This window comes from Oreochromis aureus, linkage group 3, assembly GCF_013358895.1.
Source record: "Oreochromis aureus strain Israel breed Guangdong linkage group 3, ZZ_aureus, whole genome shotgun sequence".
Classification (NCBI taxonomy): Eukaryota; Metazoa; Chordata; class Actinopteri; order Cichliformes; family Cichlidae; genus Oreochromis; species Oreochromis aureus.
Window position 1 is genome coordinate 5,561,964 of NC_052944.1, and position 7,221 is coordinate 5,569,184.

Below are 7,221 nucleotides of genomic sequence, written 5' to 3' on the forward strand. Positions count from 1 at the left end.
GCTGCTAGAAGTTAAATCAAAAGATAATATAAACTGAAAGTTGTCACGATCCTGGGTCTTATGATCCAGTGTTTTGAGTTTTAGTTCTTTTGATCTTTATAGTGTATGTTTAAGCTTTAGGTTTCCTATGTTCATTTGCTTATTAGTTTTCCCTTGCGTCTTCCAACCCCTGTTAAGTCTCCCCTGCCCTTCATGTGTTTCATGTCTGTGTCTTATGTTGCCAAGTTCTGGTTGTCATGTCTGCGTCTCATGTTTCCTGTTTTATTTTGAAGAGATCTTGTGTTCCTGTGTTCATCGTGTTTAGTTTTACTCTTCCACTGAGGTCGTTATGTTCATGTGTGTCAGCTGTTCCCCATGTGTTCCCACTTCCCTCATTAGCCTCCTGTGTGTATTTAGTCTGTGCCTTCTCATTCAGTCTTTGTCGGATCGTCTGTGTTATTCCATGCCATGTCCTGCATTCAGGTTTTCATATAGCCTCCTCATCATTGCCATGTTTAGAGTTTTGTTTGTGTTTCTGTTTGCCAGGGTTTTCATAGTTTGTGCTTCCTTTCTAGTTTAGGTTATTGCTTAGTTTGCATTGTTTTTGAATAAACAGCTCATCATCAGTTAAGTTTTGAGTTTTAGAATGTCTGCACCTGGGTCCACTCCTCACACTCCACGCAGTTTGCCGAGGCAAACTGTGACAGAACGATCCGACCATTACATGGACCCAGCAGATAGTGAGCTGTATGAGCGCCAGGAGGCAGCCATCGCCCAGCTGGAGGAGGAGCTCCGCTGGAAGCCGTGGCGCGCTCCAGATTTTGAGCATATATTCCGTGGAACTCGGCTGGCTTTTGGAGGTCCCCGAAGCTACCAAAAGCCTCCGCCTGTTGCCCCGCTCGCACCCAAGCCTCGGCCGCTTCAGGTGGGAGTGCTCCGTTTTTCTTCGGATACTCACGCTCCAGCCTCTGCATTGCCGTCCCGCATGTCAGAGGCTCAGCTGTATGCCCTGTCAGCTTCCTCACCTCAGAGGAAGCGACGCTCACGCCGCCGTCACTTTTCACCTGCTGAGCAACTCCCGGTGGTGAGTTATAATGGCTGCCTTTCACACATTCCACCTGAAGCCATAACTGAAAAGAACAATAAACTCACCCCAGACACTGTTGGAATCTCCCTTTTGGACGATGACATAGACTGGGAGAGATTTTTTCGTTTTGCTCCCTCTGAACAGGGAGAAGACAATAAGCACTTTCCAAAGGCTGTAAATGCTGGTGAAGGAAAGACTGTGAGCAATGTTACCAGGTCTAAAACACTCAGTTCAGATTCTGTCAGTTCAGGTTTTGTCAAGTCTGGTTCAGTCATCCCCAAGTCAACTCACTCTAAGACTGTTAACCCAAGGACTTCAAACACCACTAAAACAAAGAAAAATGCAAAATTCATTTTTGATAGGTCTGTTTTTGTTGACCCAGTGTATATTAACCCCGAGCCTGCCCATTTTAAGACTGTTTTTCCTGAGCCTGCTCCTTTGCCTCGTGTTCTTGCTCCCAGGGCAGCTCGGGCCCAGCGTACCCCTGCACCTGTACCAGTTCCTCGGGTGAAGGAGGCTGGGACCCAGTTGGTCCTTGCTCTGGTTTCCAGGCCGGCTGAGGCTCTGTCAGTTTCTGCACCCGTACCAGCTCCTTGGGTGAGAACGGCAGCTGCCCAGCTGTTGCTGGTACCTGTCCCGGCTTCCAGGGTGAGGGGGGCTGTGAACCAGCCCACCCCTGCACCAGTGCCAGTCCCCAGGGTGAGGTCAGTCAGGATACAGCCCATCTCTGCACCCGTACCTACTCCTCGGGTGGGAGCGGCTAGTGTCTGGCAGGTGCCTGCACCCGTTCATCTTTCTGCTGAAGGCTCAGGCAAGCCCACCCAGCAGTCCTCCCTGTGTTCCAGAGGCTCCGGAGAGTTAAGTCCACAACCATCATCACCACCATCACTGCTGCATGCATTTCAGTCTATAGCTCAGTCATTAGCTCTGTTAGCAGCCCAGTCCATAGTTCATTTCCCTGTGTTACCGTTAGCTCAGCCCTTAGCCCACTGTGCAGCTCAGCCAGCTCCCCAGTGTTTAGCTCAGTCATTTGTTCCACCACCCGCTCAGCCTTCTGTTCAGCCAGTGGTCTCTGCCCCTACTGGTCCTGCCACTACTTCAGCTGGAGGGCCCGAGGAGCCCGTCCAGCAACCTTCCTCGTCAGCTGGAGGGCCCGAGGAGCCCGTCCAGCCTCATGCCACGTCAGCTGGAGGGCCCGAGGAGCCCGTCCAGCAACCTTCCTCGTCAGCTGGAGGGCCCGAGGAGCCCGTCCAGCAACCTTCCTCGTCAGCTGGAGGGCCCGAGGAGCCCGTCCAGCCTCCTGCCACGTCAGCTGGAGGGCCCGAGGAGCCCGTCCAGCCTCCTGCCACGTCAGCTGGAGGGCCCGAGGAGCCCGTCCAGCAACCTTCCTCGTCTGGTCCAGCTTCAGCTTCATCGCCTGCGCCGGGTCCCGCCTCGGCCTCTGCTGCTGCTACGCCTGGTCCCGCCTCGCCTGGTCCCGCCTCACCTGGTCCCACGGTTGCCAAGCCACCGCCTCGTCCACGTCTGATTTGGCTTCAGCGGCCACCTTCCAGGCCGCTGACTGGCCTCCTTCGCTGGCGCGGCCAGCCTCCTGACCTCCTTCGTCGCCACCGCTGGCTCCACGGTCGGCCCCCGGAACCGTGTCCACGTCGCCGCCGTTGCCGTCCGCACGGTCGGCCCCCGGAACTGTTTGACCATGACCTCCTGTGCCGCTGGCCTCCGGGCCGGCCCCCTGATCTAATGAACTATGGATTTCTGGACCGTCACCCGCCGGGTCGGCCCCCTGAGGAGTTATGAACTGCGCTCCTGTGCTTTTGATGGACATTTTGTTTTTGTGGCTTTGTTTCTCACATTGTGAGACATGAAACATACTGGAGCTTACTTTATGCTGTTGAGCCTGACTCGATGATCCTAAAAGGAAACTCGAGTGAAACCAACAGATTCAAGCATAAACAGAGACGTGTATGAATAACAGTGATACACAGTTAAACAGTTTTAGCAAAAACAAACATTTTTGTGAAGAAAATCTTTAAAGTAAATAAAAATGTTGATGTGATGGAGGGAATTTGTCATCAGATAGAAGCGTAACAAACAGAAGTATCCCTCCACTAACCTGAGCTCACATCAGAATCTCATCAGCACCAGTCCTCTGATTCATGTTTCATTCCTCATTCACTGACTCCATCTTTAGCATTTATTATAGTATGATTGTTGCTTCTTCTTGGGATGAAGACAAAGATGTGACGGCTGCTCTGTGTTGAAGCACAGCCACAGGACAGTGATGCTTTTGTCATAAGCTCCCACAGTCCAGATCATCTGAACAGACAAACAGAGTGAGAAGAAGTTTAAAATGCTTCTAGGAAAGGTACCAACATTAGACCAGTTTGCAGTAGATTTGTGTACATTTTGATAGATGGACATTTTTCACCACTATCCATTTGATGGCAAATAATCAAAATACAAATTTCATTCCAATTAATTTTAGGGCGTCTAAAGTTACTTCTCAACAAACCGCTCCTTCCAGTCAGCTTGGACAAAGGTTACTAACACTTCTTTGGGCTGTCGTGTTGCTTTAGTCCCGTGATAGCTTGTTGAATTGTTTTTCTACAGCCAGAAGGTGAATGTTTTGTCTAATAAGTTTTAACTTATTTTTACAACATTTGATTAAGAGCCAGTCCGTTTTGATTGTGCAACGCAGTATTTAAACTACAGAAGGGGGTTAATGTCTCATCTAAATAAAACAGGTAATGTTAAAAAGTACATGCACCAGAGTTTCCTACCTTTTGTGTACATCTTTGATTCATTCCAGCACTAGCACCTTACACTCTCTCTTGGCTACTTTTACCAGTGAAACAAAGCTGGGATCGGGGGACAGGTGAGGGGCTCAATTAACAGTTCCTGCAGGAGAGGTTGTTGTCTGGAGCTCCGCCATAGTGCCTGACCTGGACCATGAACAAAGATATCACAGACATCACTGTGGACTGCAATATGAAAGATTGTCTCAAATGTGTCTCCAATCTTGCACAACTACTACAACGTCTCTAAAAAGTGTATCATCTATTATGTGAATCTTTTATACAAATATATTGTATATATCTGACATAACTCAAAAGAATTTCCATCCATCTTCTTCTTATCTGGAAACAACCTAAGCAGAGAAGTCTCCAGTCTCCTCCCAAAGCTTATTCAGGGGAACGCCAAGTCGTTTCCATGGCAGCGGAGAGATATAGTCTTACCAGTTTGTCTTGGATCAGCCCCAGGGCTTCCTCCAGGTGGGACACCTTGGAACACCTGACCTGAGAGGAGCCAAAGAGGCAACCTATAGATGCCCGAAACAATGACCTGGCTCATTTCCATTTGGAGAAGCAACAGCTCGACTCTGAGCACCTCTTGAATGACTGAACTTCTCACCATCTCTAAGGAAAAGGGCAGCCACCCTTTGGAGAAAGCTCATTTCTGTTGCTTGTATCTGTGATCTTGGTCACAAACCAAAGCTCATGACCACAAGCCAACAGAACACCATCATCTTCCAAAATCAGAGATGAAATTTTGAGGCCACCAAACTGGAAGCCTTCCAGTCCAACGCTCCCCCAATCCCAGACCCAGAAATGAGCCTGACGAAGTTCAATCGCTGCAGACCAAACTCTTGAAACGGTTGTACAAGGACTGGATGGCCTGTTTCTACGTGCCAGACAACCCACACACACCAACACAGAACACTCTGAGGGACATGACTGAACGGCTGCTACAGGTTCCCCTCGCCCACCCAAGTTGATAAAAGGTCATTTCCTCCCTTTTTACAGTTTTCAATTAATTCAACTTAACTTTACTCATTTAATACTAACTTTTTTCCCAGTCACCCACACCCCAGTGGAAGTATCTCAATGCCTCACAGTTTGAGAAGCAGTCTTGTACAATGACCCTCCATACCTGAGATTTACTGACCAAAATGGCAGGTGGTGGGGGAAGCTCTTTAATCGGCTCAGGCTATGTCCTCCGAAGGTGTTTTTCAAAGGTGACTGAGGCTCCGTGGGCGGTGCGGGCACAGAAGCTGTAAACGTCATATGCTGGCTCAGCTGCCGCGTTATAGACATGTGGAAGATGGAAAGCCATTACTTACATTTTTTGTCAATCAAAACTGTGCCAAATAAAAACAATACAGCAGTATGAGCGGTGTAGTAATTCCTGGTTTAGAGTTCTTCAAGGATCAAACATTAAACTGAGCATAAACAGGATTTACTGGGCTGGGTTTGTGTACTGTTAATATTACGACAATGTCAATACATTTAACAACTTATTTCCTTTGGTACCTCAAAAATCCCAGTTTTGAGAATCTGGAAGGCCACAGTGAAGGACAGTATGGAGCCTTTCTTACACTGGCCCAGGTTGTTGAGTGGAGACTGGCACACAACCGCTCCCACACTGGGATCCTGCTGACTTCCTGCTAGATGGATGCACGGACAGTGAGGAGCAGGTAACAAACATAAGCAGGGGGAAGAATGAGAATTTAGACTGGATTAGGAATCCGATATAGGATTGGAGCACAGAATATTTATCCAAATCAAGAATCTAAGGCTACGTTCACACTGCAGGTCTTAATGCTCAAATCCGATTTTTTTGTCTGCTTGTTCACACTACAAATACAATATGACAGCAAATGCGCTCTAGTGTGAACCCTCAAAGCACAAAAGGAGACGTCACACACAACCCGCTCTGTTTACGGAAGTAAAAATGGCAGCTACGGAGCTAGTAAGTGTTGTTGAGCGCACGTAAAAAAAAAAGTTGAGCCCGTCCCATCTCGATCAAGTGACGAGGACAACGATGTGACCGTTTCAGGAGATGATAAAATATTTCTTAACACCCCGATAGCTTGCTGAAGAACTCGAGTTTCTTCTCCCCCCTCCATGCTGTCAGACACTTGAAAGTGACCCGTGCGTGCTTCTCAGCCAATCACAGCGGTACAGACACCCAGCCTTCCGTTTCCATTAAACTCCTTCCGTTTCCACTATACTCTTTCATTCACATACATTATTCTCTTGCATACATATATTTTCTTCTGACATGTATGCATTCTCTGCTTACATACATATATTATTTGTGAGATTAAATGCATATTGAATGCATGTAAATGAGAGCAAAATGTAGGAATGCATAAATGAAAATGCATGTATGTGAGAGTGAAAATATATGTATGTGAGAGTGAAAATATATGTGTGTGAAAGAAGAATGTATGTGTGTGAGAGTGAAAGAATGAATTTTGGCTTGTACGGCCCCTCATATTATTGTTCTATATTTCTGCATACATTCTTGTATATTTCTATATTGTGTATTTTGTGTGTATTTTGGTGTACAGTTATTTTATTTTCAACTAAGTTTTATATTTTATTTTATTCCTTCCTAGTTAAATTTACCCTTTTTAATTTTCATATTTATTTCCTTTCCTATTCATAGTCTTTTTTTTCTTTAGGTCACGAGCAGTTGTCTAAGCATTTCACTGCATATCGTACTGTGTATGACTGTGTATGTGACAAATAAAATTTGAATTTGGTTCCAGCCTGAACACCTGCCTTATATATAAAGCCTGGAGCGCTTCACACGCTTCCCCTAACAGCTGATCAGCTGGGTGAGCTGCCGTTACTTTGAACACATTGATTTCTCCTGTTTTTGGACAGGAGGTCAGACTCTGTCTTTATGTTGGTTCCTTTCCTCTGTGAGGTCATGTATGTTGGCATCTATCAGACCTCAGCTTTGTTTGATTTACTATTTTAGCCTCGGCTCACCCTGATGTGTTGACACTCCTGTTCTGTTGTTTTTCCCTCATTACTTTGTAAATAAATGCCATGTAATGACCAGTGATTGTTTCCTGTGGCTGCGTGGGTGTTGGTGGGGAGCAAGTGCCTCATCCATGCCATCTCCTGGCCCGCAGACGGGTTGTAACAACAGGGACTAGACAGGAGAGCGCTGAGAGTGTTTGTGTACTTACGTAGTTTGTTTTTCTAAAAGTAACCTTTTGCTTTTACTCCTCACATTTTCAAAAACAGGCTCATTACTTTGCATTCAAGAGGAGTTATTATTTGTTAGTGCGAGCCTCCAAACATCAAACTGATTCAAGTCTAAACAGTAACACATGCATGGCAGTCCTGTTGTGTAATCGT

At 46.7% G+C, this 7,221-nt stretch overlaps 1 long non-coding RNA gene across 1 annotated transcript; it reads right to left on the reverse strand.

The window, feature by feature from the left end:
* Positions 1–3,179: 3,179 nt before the first annotated feature.
* LOC120438824 lies at positions 3,180–4,003 on the reverse strand. Its single transcript, XR_005612186.1, has 2 exons — positions 3,847–4,003; positions 3,180–3,382 (listed from the first exon to the last, which is right to left on the reverse strand). It is a non-coding gene; the product is annotated as an uncharacterized LOC120438824 (long non-coding RNA).
* Between the last annotated feature and the right edge of the window lie 3,218 nt (positions 4,004–7,221).